Genomic DNA, 19,906 nt, shown 5'->3' on the forward strand with positions numbered 1-19,906 from the left:
TGCCTTCTAATGAATTTCTTGCACTTGAAATCAATGTCTAGGGTAAATGTTATGCTGGTACACAGTGTTGTTAACAACATATACAAACATTGAACACATCAAACAACCCAATTGTTTCACACAACTTCAGCTTCCCCACCTCTTGACAAAGGCCTCTTTGGCAGTGCTCAGAGCAGAAGTTAACACATACAGATAAGAAAGTAAAACCAGGTACTAAAAGCCAAATTAAGGATGTAGCCTGCAATTTATTGTGCTGAGCCAACTGAAAATTATTGAATAGTAGGTGTTTCCAGTATTGTTAGGTAAAAAGTGGATTAAGTTAATTTATGCGGTGTGTGAAGGTGTAAAAGATTTAGTGTAATGATTAGATACTTTCAAAACTATGTTTCTACAGAAGACATTTTTTAACAGGAAATCTAATCTGAGAAAGAAAACATAACTCTGCAAAGTTATTTGAGATGACTTCCACTCCCCAAATTAAATTGCTTCCCCGAAATTTCTCTATTTTTCTTTCTATAAAAAAAAAATATATAAAAATCAAACCTAAAAAAGGGAAGATACAGAAAACGTGGTTCATAATTAAATTATCATTAACTGCACTGAGAAGGAGCTAGGGGTCTAGTGAACAGTAGGCTGCACATGAGCCAGCACTATCCCCTGACAACAGTGAAAGTTAAAAGCATCCTGGTCTTTGTCTATAGGAGCACGGCCAGTTGATAGAGAAAAACTGCTATTCCCCTATACTGAGTCCTGGTTACAACATATCTGGGACATTGAGTCGGGTCTGTGACTTGCAAAGGACATGATGTTGAAATTGCACATGTCCAGTAGACTTACTCCACCCAACACTCAGAGGCTGGAGCATTCACCCTGTGAGGAGAAGCTGAGAGAGCTGGGCTTGTTCAGCCTGGAAAAGAGGGAGCTTCAAGGACACCTAAGAAACTCCCCAGTGCCTATGGGGGAGACTACATTATAGTCTTACTATATTTGCAGAATGCATTCATTCCTTTGGGCTTTGCAACCTTCCTTTTTTCTTTTCTTTTCTTTTCTTTTCTTTTCTTTTCTTTTCTTTTCTTTTCTTTTCTTTTCTTTTCTTTTCTTTTCTTTTCTTTTCTTTTCTTTTCTTTTCTTTTCTTTTCTTTTCTTTTCTTTTCTTTTCTCTCTTCTCTTCTCTTCTCTTCTCTTCTCTTCTCTTCTCTTCTCTTCTCTTCTCTTCTCTTCTCTTCTCTTCTCTTATTAATTAATTTATTAATTTATTCATTTATTTTTAATGAATTTGGCACAGCATATATGATGATGTCTGGGCTGAAGGATGAAAAGGAATAAAATATGGCCATTACATTATAAATTATTTTGAGGTCTAATGCAAAAAAAGTGTAAGGAGTCAAGGCTTTGGACGTAGATCATTTGCTAAAAGCTGCAAAGTGATGCAAGCTAAACAAAGAACAACATCTACAACTTTTTTTTTTATTATTTTTACTGCATCTAGTCTAAAAATAGAGGATTAAGATAAAACTGTAAACTGCAAACATCTGAAAAAGAAAATCCAGCTAACCAACATATGAAATGAAATGGAAAATTTTAAATGGAACTCTTCAGCATGTATTGTGCTAAAATAGAAAAGTTCTTTTGTTAACTACTTAACAGAAGCAAAATTTTAAAATCCAACATTTGGATTTTAGAGGTCATATAGAGCAAGTCTGAAAATTAAAACAAGCTATGAATAGGAATATAGAACATAACTATTTGTTTTTGTGACACTAATATATATATGTGTGTATATATTTGCCAGACTATATAGAGTATAAAGACCAATATTCAGCCTAAAGAATCTTGAAATATAGAAGAAAGAAAGGAGAGAAACACTGGTGATATGAGATGTTAAAGGTTAAGAAATGAGACAGTAGTCATGCTAAGACTTGCACTTGCATCTTCCAGGACAATGAGAGTGAGTCACTAGCTTACACAGCTTTCATAACAGACCAGAGCATTTAACCTTCCAGAAATCACGAGGAATTCTGCCTGCATGTTAAAGAATGTATGTGCATATCCCATAATCCTTCTTAAGACAGCCTCTTTATATAGAGGATAGCACATTTGGACAAAACTAATTACAACTTTCAATTTCCCTGGAGAGTAGATGTCCATCACTGCCTTCTACGAATAATTAACAGTGAATTATCAAAGTGAACCTTTTGTAAATATTTCACCAGCTGAAGTGTATTTGCATGCTAGTACTTTAGTAGAAAGACTAAATTAATAAGCCAAACTACAGAAATCAGTGCAAGTATTTGGAAAAATTGTAAAACTCAAATCCTGTGTGATAAGACATATTGCTCACTGAAAATGATATCCCAGCTCTAATATTGTGTATTTTAGTCACAAAAAATCACTTAAGGAAGTCTAAACTTTAATTATTATATTATATATAACATATATATATGTTATCATATGTTTGTTTTCTATTTTTTTCTATCATTTTATATTGGATATTTATTTATTTATTTATGTATTTAATTTGGGACACTTAATATTGAACATTTTTGAATGATCATTAATTTTATGAATTCCACTATAGAACTTCTTGACATTTAAATAGCCATATCCTGAGGATCTTGCTTTACCTGTGAGCAAAATACATCAATATTGTCAAAGACTACACTTCACTGTTTATAAATATGCTCAATAATGAGAACAAGCAGTTTGAACAACAACAAAAAAATCAAAACAAAAAATAAAACAAAAAAAGAGAAACCAAAAACCAAACCAAAAAAAAATCATTCAGGAACAGGAAGGTATACAAATTTTCATTTGAAAAAGAATGAAAGCAAAATAATGTTTTTATAGACTCTTAATATAAACCATGTGGTATGTAAGACTATGTAAGACCTTTCTATGTACAAGAAAAAGAACATGCCAAGTATAAAGTGGGCATGAGCACCAAAGGGAGAAATAGTGAAGAGAAGAAAGTCCTGGCTTCTGTGCCCTCCTCCTGTCCAGGGCAGGCTGCTGTAGTGAAGGCAGAGAGACATGGGAGGGGAGAGACACTGTGAGATTCCTCCCTAAGGAGAACATAAAGTACTGCAGTGGACTATGACTGATGTCCACTAAAGTATGCTCAAAAGCTGGTAGAAAAAAAAAAAAAAAAAAAGAAAAAAGAACAAGAGAAAGCTCTTTCATCAGCAAATACTGATAGCAAATGAATACTGTCCATGTTGCATAACTAGGTTATAAGAATAAATTTAATCGTTAATATACTGTATTCTATTTATTTGTTTACTTACTGGGTGAACTGAATTACATGTGCACTCACTGAATTTTTGTGCACTCACTAAAGAAGTACTTTAGTTACTAACTTTAGTTACTAATGTAGTAAATTAGTACTTAGGAATTATATAGTAATTTCAAATAGAAGAGTTCTGAGTGGAATTAATTTCATTTAACAAAAGTCTACTTTGTAGACATCTACATCTTTCTGGCTAACTTATGCACTCTTCAAAAATAACAGATTTTTAAAACTATTATTTTTGAACAAGAATCATCGTTCCTGTTTTAGAATTTCATGTTATAAACATGTATGCCCTAAAAACAATATTTTGCAAACTATATTTTCCCATAGAATGTACATTGCATGAACAGTAAAAGCATTCTGTTGAAGTTTTCTTTTTCCGGTAGCCACTATTCAGAATATGCAATGAGATATTTATATGGAAGACTACATCATAAAGAGAATAATTTGGAAAGAGATTAAAAGAGCAAAGAAATCACATACAACATTCTGACCCAGATAAAACCTAATTTTGTTTTGACAGGATGAAATAAAACATGAAGATTTAATATCAGTTTGACACAGTCTATACGATTCTCTTCATATTCATTCACTATTTCAGTCTATATAAAGTACTGGTGCTTCCAAAAGCCCTCAAGTATCCTGGTTTCCATGGCTTCTCTTTCATCTGAAAATCCATGTGACTAAATTATTTAATGGTAAGAAGTTCATCAAGGTGCCAGTGCATCAAAGACCTGTTGTATGCTTAAATTTAAGCACCTGTTTAATATTTTTCCTCTATGTGACAAGTGACTTAAAAGTGATGATGCTATTTTGATATCTTGTGAGGACATTAAGGAAGAGTTTCTTATATAAAATCACCTTGGATAAAGTTATTTATATACGATCTAATTTTATTCAAAGACAGAATTTTATTCAAGGACAGAAAAACTGAGTCACAAAATAGAAGACTTTAATAAAGTAAGAGAAATAGTAACAGAAGCATTCAGAGACTCTGATCATTTTCATAGGCCTTGTCTGTATCTTTTATACTTTGACTATGTCTTTTTTGAAACAGGGACCAGCTGTGCACTCAAACTGTAGCTGCAAAACAGTATATTCTTGGATTTGTTCTATACTCCTATTTTAAATATTTTAATAGTTTCTTTTTGACAATTTGTGATCACTTGACTGGTGTTTTCATTGAAATATCTAGTACAACTTTAATAAAATTGAAGGGAATTATTGACATGTAATTTGATACATTTGAAAAAGATGTTAGGGCCTTTTCTTAACGAAATGAAGAAGAACCTATATTTATATTGAAAGTGGCTGGAATGAAAAGTATTCCCAATATGTTCTACCTATGTGTAGTGTGCTGTGAAAGAGCTTTGGAACTTCCAGCTGGAACCTGGAATTAGGATATAGCTCCTGCTTAATGATTTCGATCCATACAGGACTGCAGGATTTAGATGGTGTGTCTAACACAGGAACATTTTGATTTCCTTGTGCTTGGGCATCTAGGTAGATAAAGGGTGGGTATGTCATTTGCTTTCTCACAGAATTTAAATAAACATCAAACTTTATTTGTTCTTCTCCATTGAAAAAAAAAAATAATAAGCACAACAATAAAAGATGACTGCAAAATTTAAGGAAACGTGAATTTTCTTGATGACCCTAACAAGGACCTCAAGTTTAAGGGAAAAAAATATCAGTAAGGATATATTACAGAAGGAACTTCTGTAACGCAAACTTGCACAGTAAAAGTACAGCATTGGTAATGAACTAACCTGCTTCTTCATGCTCTTTAGAGATGCTGCATGCATTAGAATGCCTAACAAATGACTTTGGGTTTAAGATTCCTTTTTCTCTCAACGTCAGTGCCTTGAGAGAAGAAAAACTTGCTGTAAAAAATTCTGTCCAGTTAAATGATTTGTCATGGTTTTAGTCTGCATTTCATTTAAACTAGTCTAAAACACAACACCCGAAGTGGGAAAATATTCCTCATAAGACTTAGCCTACACAAATATTAATTTGTAATTTTGAAGAAATGACAGCCTACAGAAATATTAATTTGTAATTTTGAAAAAATGACTACTTACAAGTCTTTCTTCAGCCATCTTACTTACTAATCATGTTTTTTTGTGTGCATACAATAGAGGTCAATACCACTCTATACTATCTTTTCAGTTGCACATGCTCTACTTTGTCTGCAAAGGCAGATATGATAGTCTCAGTATTGTGGCTGCTCTCAGTCTTTCCTGTCAAATGACTTTCCAGGCCTTTTTTTACGTCATGACAAAGAGTAAAACAAGACAACATAAGCAGCTTGAATAATAATACAGAGCAAACATATAGTCGGAAGAAGATCTACAGCCCATTTCAATCTCTTTTCTCAGTGTCATATGCATTGCTCACTTAGTAGATGACTCACCATAATAATATTTGCATTTGGCATTACTCGAGTGTTCAGTGTCTGGAAATGCAGAATTATTTTCTCTGAAGCACAGCAAGAAATATGAACATAATTCTTCTTTTATATATTTGTGAATTTAAATATCTATGTGTTTTGATAATATGAATACCAATTCAAGTGCCATTAGCCATTTTGTCATAGTCAAGGGCAGGAGAATACAAGCTCTTAAAAACATCACACAGCTAGTCTGTTTACTCACTTCAATCAGATGCAATAAAAAAGAATTGGTTATGCTTGAAAACTTAGCGCAAGAAAATAAATTACCATAACATTATTTTTCTTAGATATTAAATACATATGCATCTGCAGTTTTTCATTTAAAAGAGGCACTGTTTTTGGACAGTGCACTACTAAAACTTGTAACATATGAATTTGGAATCTAAACACAGTTTAAAAAACCTGCTGAGCCTATTTTTTTCAGCATGTGAACATCCACAGCAAAGTGCCACCTTCAAGTGATGTAAAAAAAATACCTAGAACCACTGCATTATGGTGGAAGGCCACTAGCTAATCAACCCACATTAACACAGCATGTAATTGAGTTTCCAGCATCCAGAGTTGTCCTTGCACAAACACTCACTAAGGTGTCATCAATAATGAAATCTAGACAGAGGATGAAGGCCTCCAAATTAACAGAGTGTCACTTAGGACTTTAAGACTACTATTTTTACAGTCTCCCTCCAGGAGCTCTTCTTGCTTTGTGTAATCAGCACCCGAACTATTCACTTGCTCCCTGCTAAGCTTTTATCTCCATGAAGTGAAGGTGACAATGAAACACCCTCCTGCAAGATCTTCCTGGCAGCATTCCCACAATGCCTGCTGGACTGTTTTGATCCCATTCCATATGTCCACAATTTAAGCAGCACTATAACTGCCTGTCTCTGAATTGTATCATATCACACTGCAGGGCACAATCCTGCGGTACCTGAGTTTCGAAGTAATCTTCTCAGCCTATTTCAATTTTCACATTAAAGAGCATGCTGCCTGGAACTTGATGATTACAGGTTTGTAAGGACAGGATCAAACAGAGGAAGATGCTAGTGGGGAGTCAAAAGTGAGAACATTATTCTGCAGACAGAATTTTTTCTCTTCTCCTTTAAATAAATTCAGACATCTACTGCAACACTGATCTAAGCATGTCTTTGCAGTTACATATTACAGTAGAAAATTTTAAGTAAATTTCTTATGTGTGAGTACACAGAGGAAAGCAATTTATGATAAGTTGTTTTTATTATTAGTCAATTGTAGCTCTGAATTATTAAATGCAGGGACAAGATAGTTAAGAATATATTTGTAATATATAAAAGAGTGTATATGTGATAACTTACTTGGTCAATAAAACTATTAATTATTTTATAGAATCATAGAATCATAGAATATCCTGAGTTGGAAGGGACCCTTAAGGATCATCAAGTCCAACTCTTGACACCGCACAGGTCTACCCAAAAGTTCAGACCATGTGATTAAGTGCACAGTCCAATCTCTTCTTAAATTCAGACAGGCTCGGTGCAGTGACCACTTCCCTGGGGAGCCTGTTCCAGTGTGCAACCACCCTCTCTGTGAAGAACCCCCTCCAGACGTCAACCTAAATTTCCCCTGCCTTAGCTTAATCCCGTTCCCGCGGGTCCTGTCACTAGTGTTAATGGAGAAAAGGTCTCCTGCCTCTCGACACCCCCTTACGAGGAAGTTGTAGACTGTGATGAGGTCTCCCCTCAGCCTCCTCTTCTCCAGGCTGAACAGGCCCAGTGACCTCAGCCGTTCCTCGTACGTCTTCCCCTCAAGGCCTTTCACCATCTTCGTAGCCCTCCTCTGGACACTCTCCAACAGTTTCATGTCCTTTTTATACTGTGGTGCCCAGAACTGCACACAGTACTCGAGGTGAGGCCGCACCAGCGCAGAGTAGAGCGGGACAATCACCTCCCTTGACCTACTAGCGATGCCGTGCTTGATGCACCCCAGGACATGGTTGGCCCTCCTGGCTGCCAGGGCACACTGCTGGCTCATATTCAACTTGCTGTCTACCACGACCCCCAGAACCCTCTCTTCTAGGCTGCTCTCCAGCATCTCATCGCCCAGTCTGTACATGCAGCCAGGGTTTCCCCGTCCCAGGTGCAGGACCCGGCACTTGCTCTTATTGAACTTCATGCGGTTGGTGATCGCCCAGCTCTCCAACCTGTCCAGATCCCTCTGCAAGGCCTTTACGCCCTCATTCGAGTCCACAACTCCTCCAACTTTGGTGTCATCAGCAAACTTGCTCAAAATACCTTCTATTCCTACATCTAGATCGTTTATAAAAATATTGAAAAGTACCGGCCCTAAAATGGAGCCTTGAGGGACCCCACTGGTGACCGCCCGCCAGCCTGACACAGCCCCATTTACCATAACCCTTTGGGCCCTGCCCGTTAGCCAATTGCTCACCCATCGTATAATGTTTTTATTTAGCTGTATGGTGGACATTTTGTCCAGTAGGATCCTATGGGAAACCATGTCAAAAGCCTTGCTGAAGTCCAAAAAAATCACATCAGCTGGTTTCCCTTGGTCCACCATACGGGTGATCTTATCATAAAAGGAAATCAGGTTAGTTAGGCAGGACCTACCCTTCACAAACCCATGCTGGCTGGGACCAATGACTGCTTTGTCCCCCAGGTGCGCCTCAATAAGTTCGAGAACCAACTTCTCCATGATTTTACCATGCACTGACGTGAGACTGACAGGCCTGTAATTGCTAGGGTCTTCTTTCTGACCCTTCTTGAAAATTGGCACAACATTTGCCAGCTTCCAGTCTACCGGGACCTCTCCAAATTCCCAGGATCGTTGAAAAATAATTGAAAGAGGTTCCAAGATGACATCCGCCAGCTCTTTCAGCACCCGGGGATGAATCCCATCCGGACCCATGGACTTGTAGGGATCCAGGTGGAGTAGCAAATCCCACACACGTTCAGGGTCAGTTGGGAGTTTGTCATCCTCACCGTCCCGGTCCTCCAGCTCAGGGCACCCTGGGTCCCGAAGCCCATCATCGGCATTGAAGACAGAGGCAAAGAAGGCGTTAAGCGTCTCTGCTTTGCCTACGTCATCGTCTGTGAGGAGACCTTCCCTATCAAGGAGCGGCCCTATGTATTCTTTAATTCTCCTTTTTCCATTCACATGTCTAAAAAAACCCTTTTTATTTTCTCTCACAGACACAGCCAGCTTCAACTCTAGCTGTGCTTTGGCCACTCGAACTTTCTCCCTACAAACACGAACAGCATCCCTGTATTCTTTCCATGACGCCTGGCCCTCCTTCCAGTAGCGAAACACTCTCTGTTTCCGCCTAATCTCCATTAGAACGTTCCTGGTCAGCCACGCCGGCCTCCTGCCCCGCCTGCCTGACTTGCGATATTTAGGAATTGCCTTATCTTGTGCTTCTAGGAGGCATCGCTTAAAGAGTGACCAGCACTGGTGGACATCGAGGCCTTCAAGAGCAGTTTCCCAGGGGACCTTACTGACTAGTTCCCTGAGCAGCCTGAAGTCCGCTTTCCCCATATCTAGGGATGAGGATTTGGTGGCACTTTTCCTTCTGTCACCATAAATTTTGAACTCAACCACTTCATGGTCGCTATGACCGAGGTGGCCACCAATCACCACATCTCCCACCAGACCCTCTCTGTTTTCTAGCAACAGGTCTAGGAGGGCTCCTTTCCTAGTTGGCTCCGTTAGCACCTGCACCAAGAGGTTATCATCTAGGTGCTTCATGAACCTCCTGGACTTGCTCGTGTCAGCCGTGTGGCACTCCCAGTTAACGTCCGGCAAGTTGAAGTCCCCCATAAGGACAAGGGGAGTTAATCTCGAGGCCTCTCTTAGTTCTGTAAGGAATAATTTATCGGCGCTATCGTCCTGGCCAGGCGGTCTGTAATAGACTCCCACAGCGACATCCCCTTTATTCGTTCGTCCCTTGATCCTTACCCAGAGGCTCTCAACTTTGCCATCGCCGACCTGAAGTTCCACACAGTCCAGCCCCTGCTTCACATACATCGCCACCCCACCACCTCGCCTACCCTGCCTGTCCCTCCTGAAGAGCCTGTAACTATCTACCGCAAAACCCCAGTCACAGGACTCATCCCACCAGGTTTCGCTTATGCTGATGATGTCGTAGTTGCGGGACTGGGCCAGGACTTCTAGCTCATCCATTTTATTCCTCATACTGCGTGCGTTTGTGTAAAAGCATTTCAAGTGCGTCTCCTTACACTCAGCACCTTGTGGATCTGACCGAAGGACCTCACTGGCACACAGCCTCTCTGATTCTAGCGTACCATCCCTTAGGTCTTCACCGGCGTGCCTGGTTTTAGCCCCTTCCCCCTTCGACTCTAGTTTAAAGCCCTATCTATCAGCCCTGCCAACTCCTGACCAAAGATCCTTACCCCTCTCCGAGAGAGGCGCATCCCATCCGGTGCCATCAGGCCCGGTGTAGCGTAGACCTTCCCATGATCAAAGAGACCGAAATTCTGCCGGTCACACCAGTCTCGAAGCCACGAGTTTATGTGAACAGTACGTCTTTCAGCTTCGATCCCCCCTATCGGAAGGACAGAGGCAAACACCACCTGCGCCCCTGATCCTCTAAGTAGTCGCCCCAAATCCCTAAAGTCTCTTTTGATCGCCTTCGGACTTCTCGTTGCTACTTCATCGCTACCAGCCTGAAAGACCAGTAGCGGGTAGTAGTCAGTGGGCTGTACCAGGCGCTTGACTTTCTTGGCAAAGTCTCTCACCCGAGCCCCAGGGAGGCAACAGACTTCTCTGCGGGTTGGGTCTGGTCGGCATATCGGTCCCTCTGTCCCTTTCAGAAGGGAGCCCCTCATAACAATAGCCCTTCTTTCTTTTTTGAAGGATGATGTGGCAATGCGATGTGTAGGTCGCCTTGTCTTAGGCGCCCCCTCCAACTGGGACGGGTTTTTGTCTACTTTGTCATTCAGATTGTCTTGTTCTAGTCCTTCATATCGATTATTTAAGGGTAGATGAGAAGGTGAGGTGGGCAGAGAGAGTGCTCGCCTGCCACCCCGAATAGGCACCTGCCTCCATTCCCCCCCTTGATCTAGGTCTCCACCCGCTGCCTGGCAGGAGGAGGGAACCTCCGTCTTCTGAATAACAGGAGACGCCTGTGCTGTGGCAGGCTCGTGAGCCTGCCTCAGAGAGAGTAGAGTGCACCTCCACCAGTCAATTTCCATCTCTGATTCCCTGATGCTCCTGAGCCTGTTCACCTCCTCCCGGTGCTCCGCTACCTGGCTGAGCAGTTCTTCAACCTGGGCACACCTCCCACAGGCATACCCACCACTGCTGTCGGAGACTGACAGAAGGCTGGGGCACACTCTGCAGCCCAGGACCTGGACGGCTGCGTGTTTCCCCAAGCCCTCCGTCTGAGTAGCCACACTGGCGACTGTGGCTGGAGATGCCGCACGAGATGCGGAGGCCACGGTTTTCTGCCTGGTCGATACCATGGTCAGGTTCTACGCAAGCAGCTTACAAGCACCGAAGGGAGAGGCAGCTGCAACAGAGCGACAATGGGCCCCCCGCTCGCCCTGCCCACGCGAACTGCCACGCAAACTGCCGCGCCCTTTGACTTGCCACGCCCTGTTTGCCCGTCCTGTTCGCCGCGCTCCTGGTCGCTCGCGCTCCCTAGGGGCAACTTTTAAACAGCCTGGGAGGGGGCGCTGCTGGCTCCGCCCGCGCCTCGTCAGCCTCCCTCGCGAGGACAGCCGGGTCCCGGCGGCTCCCCCGAGTGGCCTCGATGCCGGACAAAAAGCCCTGCCCGCCTCAGTCCCCTGCTCCACTGCAGAACACGTCTGCCCCGGAGCCGATCGCCTCAGCAATCTGCTGATTAAATACTGTGAACTTTGAAGAATTAATTTATTTATCAGTGCAATTTATTTTCAGAAACAGACACTAAATGTTTTCCTTCCTTCCTTCCTTCCTTCCTTCCTGAAATCTGTCAAATATTCTTAGATCACGTTACATTACCATTTCAGTAAAATTACTGATGGTCAATATCATAAATGATAGCACTTTGCAAGTGAAACACTCTGTCATGTCAGAATACTAGGGTAGTAAAGGTCTGTGCAGTTATACATGTTGGTTTTATATTCAGAAAAAAAACAAAAAAAAAAAAACAAAAAAAACACAACGAAACAAACAAACAACAACAACAAAAAAAAAAACAACAAACCAAAACAAACCAAAACAAACAAACAAAAAGAGATATCACAGTGATCCCTCAAATATTTTAATAGAAAAGCATTTGATATACACATACAGAATACATTTAAATGTTGCATTTCATCTGTCAACAGCTGCCATGTACAGATTTAGGAATATTTAATAAAACTAGCACAGTAATAATATTATAAACATTATTACCAATGAGAAATAAAAAGAGTACATGGGTTTTAAAATAAGTTTTTGCTGCTAGCTGTGGGACTGCACTAACGAATGTGATTCTGATTGGGCACTTTGTGTTCTTTTCCTGGTCCTTGGTATCATATGTACAGGTATAAATAAGAAATGCTTTTTCTTGTGTTTTATTTCTACAGTAGCTGTTTAGTTAAAAGAACACAGACCATAGAGCCTTGGCTTTAGCCTTATCCAGGATGGTTATTGTCCCTGTGCTGCCAGTGATGAAGGCTGCAACATTTTCCATCCTGTTCCTTTCCATTTAGCAAAGAGAGAGAGAAGCACAGAAGGAATTGTGCCTGGACAAATATTGGATGCAATATTTGGATCAAATATTGGACCAATTATTGGGTCAAAAGGAAGTTCTGACATATTTCTATACCATTCTTCTCTGCCCTATTTCATTCATCCTCAGTACCACCAAAACACCTAAGAATCTGTCACAGATATATTAAATAATGTGATTAACTTCTCTCATGTATTCCCTTTCTCTTTGAAGACCAAGAATGGTCAGAGATTGGTGTACTATATTTTGTGATCTTATATGCATCTATATCCATCTATGTATCTAGAAATAGATTTACATAGGTACATACATAAACGTTATTCTGATTTAAAGAAGAGTGTCAAACTAAAGTGAAGTAGAATAAAATAAAACTTATTTTGTGATGGGTTTTAAATTCTCAATGAGTGCTTTCTGAAGAGCAAGAAATTCCTTCTGAGCAAACTGTTTTTGCTGTCCAAAGTACATTTAATGTTATTGGATGACTTTCTAGTATTTAGATAAATTGGAACCAGGCCATCAAATGCCTTGAATTGCACTGTTTGGGATGAGTACCAGTGAAAAATCCAGGCTTCACACCTAGATGGATCATACAATTGTGAAGGTCAAGTCAGAAAAAGGTAAGAGTATCTGTCACCAAGTTGCAGTCTGACAGGATAAATCATATTTGCCTAGCCAGCTGGAGTCAATAGAAAACAACGTTCCTGAACAATACTGGCTATTGCACGAAAATTAAGAATCAGTGAAGAATCCAGGACATTCCAGGAATTTAGGATCAATCCATGGTCCAAACTGAATAAGATTACAAATATTTCAAATGTTCTTCGCCTGGGAGTATCTCTTCTGAGTACACATGGAAAAGCATATTTTATCTACAGAATTTATTATTTTTTTTCCTTTATTGCATATATGGAATATGCTATGAATCAGTGAAAGAGAAAAATACATTGTTAAATGGCGGTGCAAGAACCTTCCCCATTTCATGATTAAGCCCACACACTTTACATACATGAAGGAAAACAAATAAAATGCCATCATGTCTTCAGATTTTGCTGTTAACCTGCTCTTGAGGAAAGAAAAGTAAATAGTTTCATTCCAAAGTTCGCTGGTCAGTGTCAGGCACAACACGAACAGTTAGTGATTGTTATTTTTATCTATCTCTAGTTATCATTCTAAATTCATTAATGAAGAACGATTTTTGTGATTTTTGAATAAATAAATAATCTTATTGATGGTATAACCATAGATAGTAAACCAGAGTGTCAGTAGTGTCTGAAAAAATGGGGAGATGATATTTAAGATTTAAGACAACATTAAGATTGGAAAATAAAAGACTTAAATTGTCTAGATCTGAGATGTTTACCTATAGCATAACACTACTGAGATTCAGATACTGTATAACTACAGGAATTAATACCTCAGTACTTCAAATGGTCTTTTGCTAGTGCTCAGACCTTGCTGTGAAAATGTATGTTTTTAACCTCAAGATACGGGAGATAAAACAGGATGTCAAAATGATAGGAGAGAGAAATAAACAGTATTACCTTTGATTAATGTAGCTTTGTCATGTACCCCTTCTTTAAAAAATGTTTTTTAGATACTTTAACAGGGTGAGGATATCTCGTTACTTGTCATTTTGTTTGGCCTGAAATTTCATTGCTTCCAATTTTTCAGTATTATACTCTTTTCTAACTAGATTTGCAAGTGTTGCCAATTATGGAAATAAGAGCACTATTTTCAAAATCCAACATTTTTTAAATAAAAATTTTAGCTTGAGAACCTGAACATTAAGAAGGAAGACAAGGTGTAGCATTCTGAGACCTGAAGCTTTGAAACATTAAATATTGGTTAAGTGTAAAACTTGCAAGAAGAGAGGAACTCTTTGTTGACTCCAAAAGAGGATAACAAAACAACAAAAGAGGAGTTGCTAATACAGAGTAATCAAATAATGGCTACTAATATTTCTTATGAATGAATCTACCACTATTTCAAAATAAGTCTTTATACCCTAATGGTTAAAATCTCTTATTATCCATATGTATATGCATCCACACCTATTGTGAATTAAATATACTTAAATGTATTAATAAGTTTAATTATTTTACTTCCATGAATATTTCACATTCCTAATGCATTCTTGTTTAGTGATATCAAAGTCACAATAGCTTTTCAGTTGTCTAACATTCTATCTGTGGTATATGTCTTAGAAATATTTACTTAATGATTTTGCAGCTCAAACGTTAAAACATGAAAGAGTGTATCGTAGTCTAATTTGAAAGGCTAACTGACAGGAAGAGCAAAGTCGTAAGTTTTTTCTGGTCAGATGTCTGGTCTGATACAGACATTTTTCAAGATTACTGCTTACAGGAGACATGAAAATATGTTTTTCAATGGCAAAGACATGCAATCTACTCATCAAAGCACAGATGCTTGTCTTCTTAGTGAGAAGTTAGAAAGTCACTGGTATCACATGCAAATTGAAAGCAATGTGTTGTGCACATTGCATATTCTTGTAGAGTAAGGACTTGAAAGTATTCTTGTAAATTTCAGAATATATAGTTAGATAGAAATAAATATTTAGGCAAAAGTCTCATGCATTTCGCATTGGGATGGAGCTGTGTTATATATTTTTGTCACTTGGTTTAATATTCTCTGATTTTATTTTAATTAAAATTTAAATGTACAAATTGAAAGTCACAGTTTTGCAAGGCCTTTGAAGCAACTGCTGTCATTAGTTGTGTGTTGAGCAACAAGAAGCATGTCACCATGCTTTAACAAATAAGATTACACAAAATAATACATTGAAACTATTTTACCAATCATTGATCTCAATTTAACTTATGAGCTAAGAAAATTTTGAAACGTATTAAAATATATAAAAAGGTAGTAGAAAAATCTGTGAGCACTTCTGCATAAATAAATAAGAATTCAGCTTTCTTCTTCAGGAACTAGAAAATTCATGTCTGATTCTGAACAACAAGGAATAGAAGGGGACCTTAAAATAGGTATCTTTCTTACGGAGACATCATAGACAAAAGAGTCACTGATAAAACAGCTTCTGTGTGCCTGATGTTTCCAGTAAAGAAATAGAGTTACTCATAGTTAGCAACAAACTAAGAAGGCTCAGCTTGAGTCATATGCTCTTCACTGGGGACAGAACTAAAACGAATTAAAAAACACAACAGAATATTTTGTTGAAGAAGCAGCTATTCAGATCTCTTGGAGAGGTTGGATGAGAAAAGCTGATAATATGATAATACTTCTGCTTTTTTTTTTTTTTTTTTCAGGATTTTGTCTATTGAAAGTGACACCACAATTGCATGGATGATAGAAATTGTGAAGTATCTTATTTTTACTTCTGCCCTGTTAGCAAGTTAAGACTTGGTTTCTGATTAAAATTTAATGATGATTATTTCGTATTGGCTTTGGATACCTGTCTGTTTAGACCCGAGTGCCCATGAAATATGCAAACTATTAGCTTATTACACTGGTGTAGTTCATTTATATTAATATAATGATTCTGTGTAGAGGTGTTGCCAATCATGTAATATTACAGCTGAGAATGGGTTATCTGAATTTGGACAGACATAATGAAGTCCAAAAACACCTCATAACAAAAGCTTCTGTTCTTCTCAGTTGAATCTAGCAGCAAATAGGATTATTCCTGAACTGGAAAGACTGAAAAAAAAAAGGCCAATCATATCTACTAAAACATTCAATATTTTCCACTTCACACTTCTAATCCATATTAATACTTTTGTTCCCTTTTAGTTGTTTTCCATTAGCAGCTTGAATTTTCTATTCCATCATTTTTGTTTTGATGTAGATTATTTGTCTGTTTGATCCAATGTGTTTTATCAGTTCAATCATTCTTTTCAGTTTTCCTTTAAGATTATAACATTTATTTTCATCTTCAGCAACTGCATAGCCATTCTTAAGAAACGAAAAAAGAGATAGGAAAAATATCAAAGTTCTCTGATTACAGAAGCTGAAAAAATATAACTTTGTAACTGCAGCTATCAGAGAGTTAAGAACTTGTACTGAATATTATGGACATGCTGTTCTATTTTCTACTAGAAGAAATTAAAAGACTGTGACAATATTGAATAGCTCATTAGACAAACACAATGCGAACAAAAAAGGCAGAACATAATAGAGATTGAGATAAAGTGATTATGGCTTCTCAAGACTCGGTGACCCATTCTTACAATTTGACCCAGAATGTTTTTTCCTCTGGCTTGTTATTCCATTGAGCAAGAACAAAAAATCTCAACTCCCTTGCCTGCTGCATCTGATGATCCGGTATTTGACTGACATGCTGCTGAATATATTGATCTGCAGGTAACAGATTTCATAACCAACCTCTGAAATCTTGTATAAAACACTTTTGAATTTTCTTCCAAAACAGAAAGCAACCTAGATCATATATCATTTAGGCATAAGCTCTCAGTGAGTGGTGAGATAATAAAAATAGTTAAAAGTATTATTGCTTCAGGATTTTGCCTGATTATTTTTCTCATCACCTAATATTGAATGCAAAATGAACCTTATCAAAGAAAATATACCCAGAAATAATGTTTTTTTTTTTTTTTTTTTTTTTTTTTTGTACTCTTACCCAACAGAAGGCTTGAAATGCCAAACAAAGATTTCCATCAGCAAAACAGACAGTCTAAACAGCAATAAAATGCAAATACTTAATGAAACAATAAGCCATACATGTCACATATTGAAAGATCTACAGTTGCCCAAGATTGGGGTGTTCAGACCATCAGACAGTGGCTGTGAGAATTTCTGTCTTTAGTAGAAAGAAAACAAAATGAAGGCAAAATTTCTGTGATTCCCTCTTCCACTGCTACATATTAAAGTTGAATCCATGAAGTTCTCTTTCTTTTGTCTATGCCTTTTCTTGTTAATCATTGTGATATGAAAAAGAAAGAAAGAAAGAAAGAGAGAAAGAGAGAAAGAGAGAAAGAGAGAAAGAAAGAAAGAAAGAAAGAAAGAAAGAAAGAAAGAAAGAAAGAAAGAAAGAAAGAAAGAAAGAAAAGTCAAAGACAAAAAAGCCCAAAACTTTATTCATAGAAAACATACATAAGAATTTGAATTTCTATAGTTTATATTTCTATGATTTTATAATTTAAATATTTAAACTCAATATTAATTTATTTGTATGAGGACTTCATCCTTATATACAGAAATAAAAGTAACAATACCAGAGTGGATTATAGCCCAGAAATCCAACAGAGATATATAGTGGAGTGCACCCTTTTCATTATCCAGGGTATAAAATGTCTATAAACTTATCAGACAAAATTTTTATGCATCAACTTTCAAATAAAATAAACATATAGTTATTAGCAGCATATGTAAAATTGGGGAAATGTAGCTGTACCAATTTGGGAACCTAATTACAAGAGTTTTGTACAATTTTGGATACCTTAGAATATCTGAGATATCTGCATGGGTCTAATGGATAAGAAATAAGACATAAAGAAATCTCTGCACTTTTGGAGTGGCAACTGAAGGCCAGACAGGAGAACATCATGGTCTAAAATGTCACTAGATTTTTATTTTATTTATTTTATTTTATTTTATTTTATTTTATTTTATTTTATTTTATTTTATTTTATTTTATTTTATTTTATTTTATTTTATTTTATTATCCACGGCTGAGATTTTGCACATGCTAGATGTCTGCTAGAGCAAGCTGCTTCCTTCTCCAGCAGCATAAGCATGTCTGGGCAGCGCTGTAGTCCTGGGGACAGTGCATATCCATATGATTTAAAGGGAAATGTACAATTTAATCATTGATAAACATCATATTCATAATGTAAAGTGTAATTTAAGGAGCTTTACAAATCTGGATAGAAAATTTCTTAATACATAGTGTAGCATTTGTTAAAATAATTTCGTATAACAAATACCTCCTACATAACAAAACTACTGCCCCAGACTATAGTAATTTAGCATCTTCCTTTAAATATGCTACAAGTTCATCCTTCCTTTATCTTTTCACTATGCAGCCCTTCCACCTTTGATTTGCAAGACATTCTCCACAGAAACAAAGATAGCTTTCCAGTGACACAAACTGTGGGAATGTTCAGCCTCTTCTACAACTTATTTTTTAAGTGTTTCTTTCTCAGAGAATTGACCTTTTCTCTCATGTACAAGAGAATATGTATAAAATTTAAATGCAAAGCTACAGCCATCACAATGTAGTTCATCTTTCAAAGCAGTGATTCTCACCATTCACAGAAACCTAAAGATTAGTATTTCAAAGCTCCTAAGTAACTTGTTTTCCTTTTATAATTCCTAATAGGACAGCTAGTAAATATTCCTCCATCAACTTTATAAACACTTCGTGAACTTGGTTTGTAATCTGTTCAGAAAATAATATTTAGTTTCCTAAGTTAGTAAGGAGCTTCTCAAAATTTTAAGCAAAGACAGAAAAGTCCAACTGATCTTTATGACCTGATCGTTATTTTCATTTTGTTTTCAGATTAACCCTGCAGCACAAAGCTTGTAACAAAACACTGTAACAAGTCATGTTCCCATGCTGGTGAATCTATGAAAGAAGTAAAAGCAGACTGGTCCCCACAATGTATTTTTATATAGAAATTAGTGAGGCTGCTGGAGTGAAGTTTCTCACAGACAAGTCAAGAATGAATGGCGAGAGGATGTTACTTGCTAGCTTAAGACTGAAATTCCTTCTTCTGGTTTGCTGCTTCAGCCTTGTCCCTCCACCAGAAACATTACTGCTCTACCCAATCCTTTCCCCTTTTCCTCCTTTCCTCATTGCGTATGCTTATTCAATACCTGTGTGCTAGCTATAACCTTGACAGGGAAAAAAAAATAGTAAAAAGATTAGGAGAGAGATACATAAATATGATGAAGAGTTTTTACTCACAAAAGAAATTTGTAGCCAGCAGTTACAATGACATAAAAAGAGCTTCTTCCCTCTTCTTATTGTAACTGCTCCTGTTCAATGATCAAATTCTAATGGCTTAATGCTGTAATAGTGTGAGTAATGTACAGTCATTACAAGTATAGATTGTACTATAGAATGGCTGTGCTATTCATAACAATAACATGCTTGCCTTTATCCCTTGCAAGAATATATCTTCAATGTAGCTCTGTGGAATATTGGCAGGTAGCAGCCTTCACAAGAGTAAGGGTGACACATACTCTTCCATAAGCTTTTCTGCCTTGCTTTGGTGTGACTGATAATGTTAACAAGACTGACATCAGGCAGAGTGACAATGCCTTGCAAGCTTTAGATTCTCACCCATTTAAGTGCACAGAATCTCGTTTCCCCTTCGAACACTTCCTGTGGAACAAAATTGTGTCATGGTCTCCAAATGATCACAAGCTTAATACTAGAGACGGCAACCGTATACTAACGGTAATTGGATTTTTTTTTTTCTTTAAAATCACAATTATTCAACTAAGAACAGCCACAATTTCT

This window comes from Aythya fuligula, chromosome 3 (assembly GCF_009819795.1).
Source record: "Aythya fuligula isolate bAytFul2 chromosome 3, bAytFul2.pri, whole genome shotgun sequence".
Taxonomy (NCBI): Eukaryota; Metazoa; Chordata; class Aves; order Anseriformes; family Anatidae; genus Aythya; species Aythya fuligula.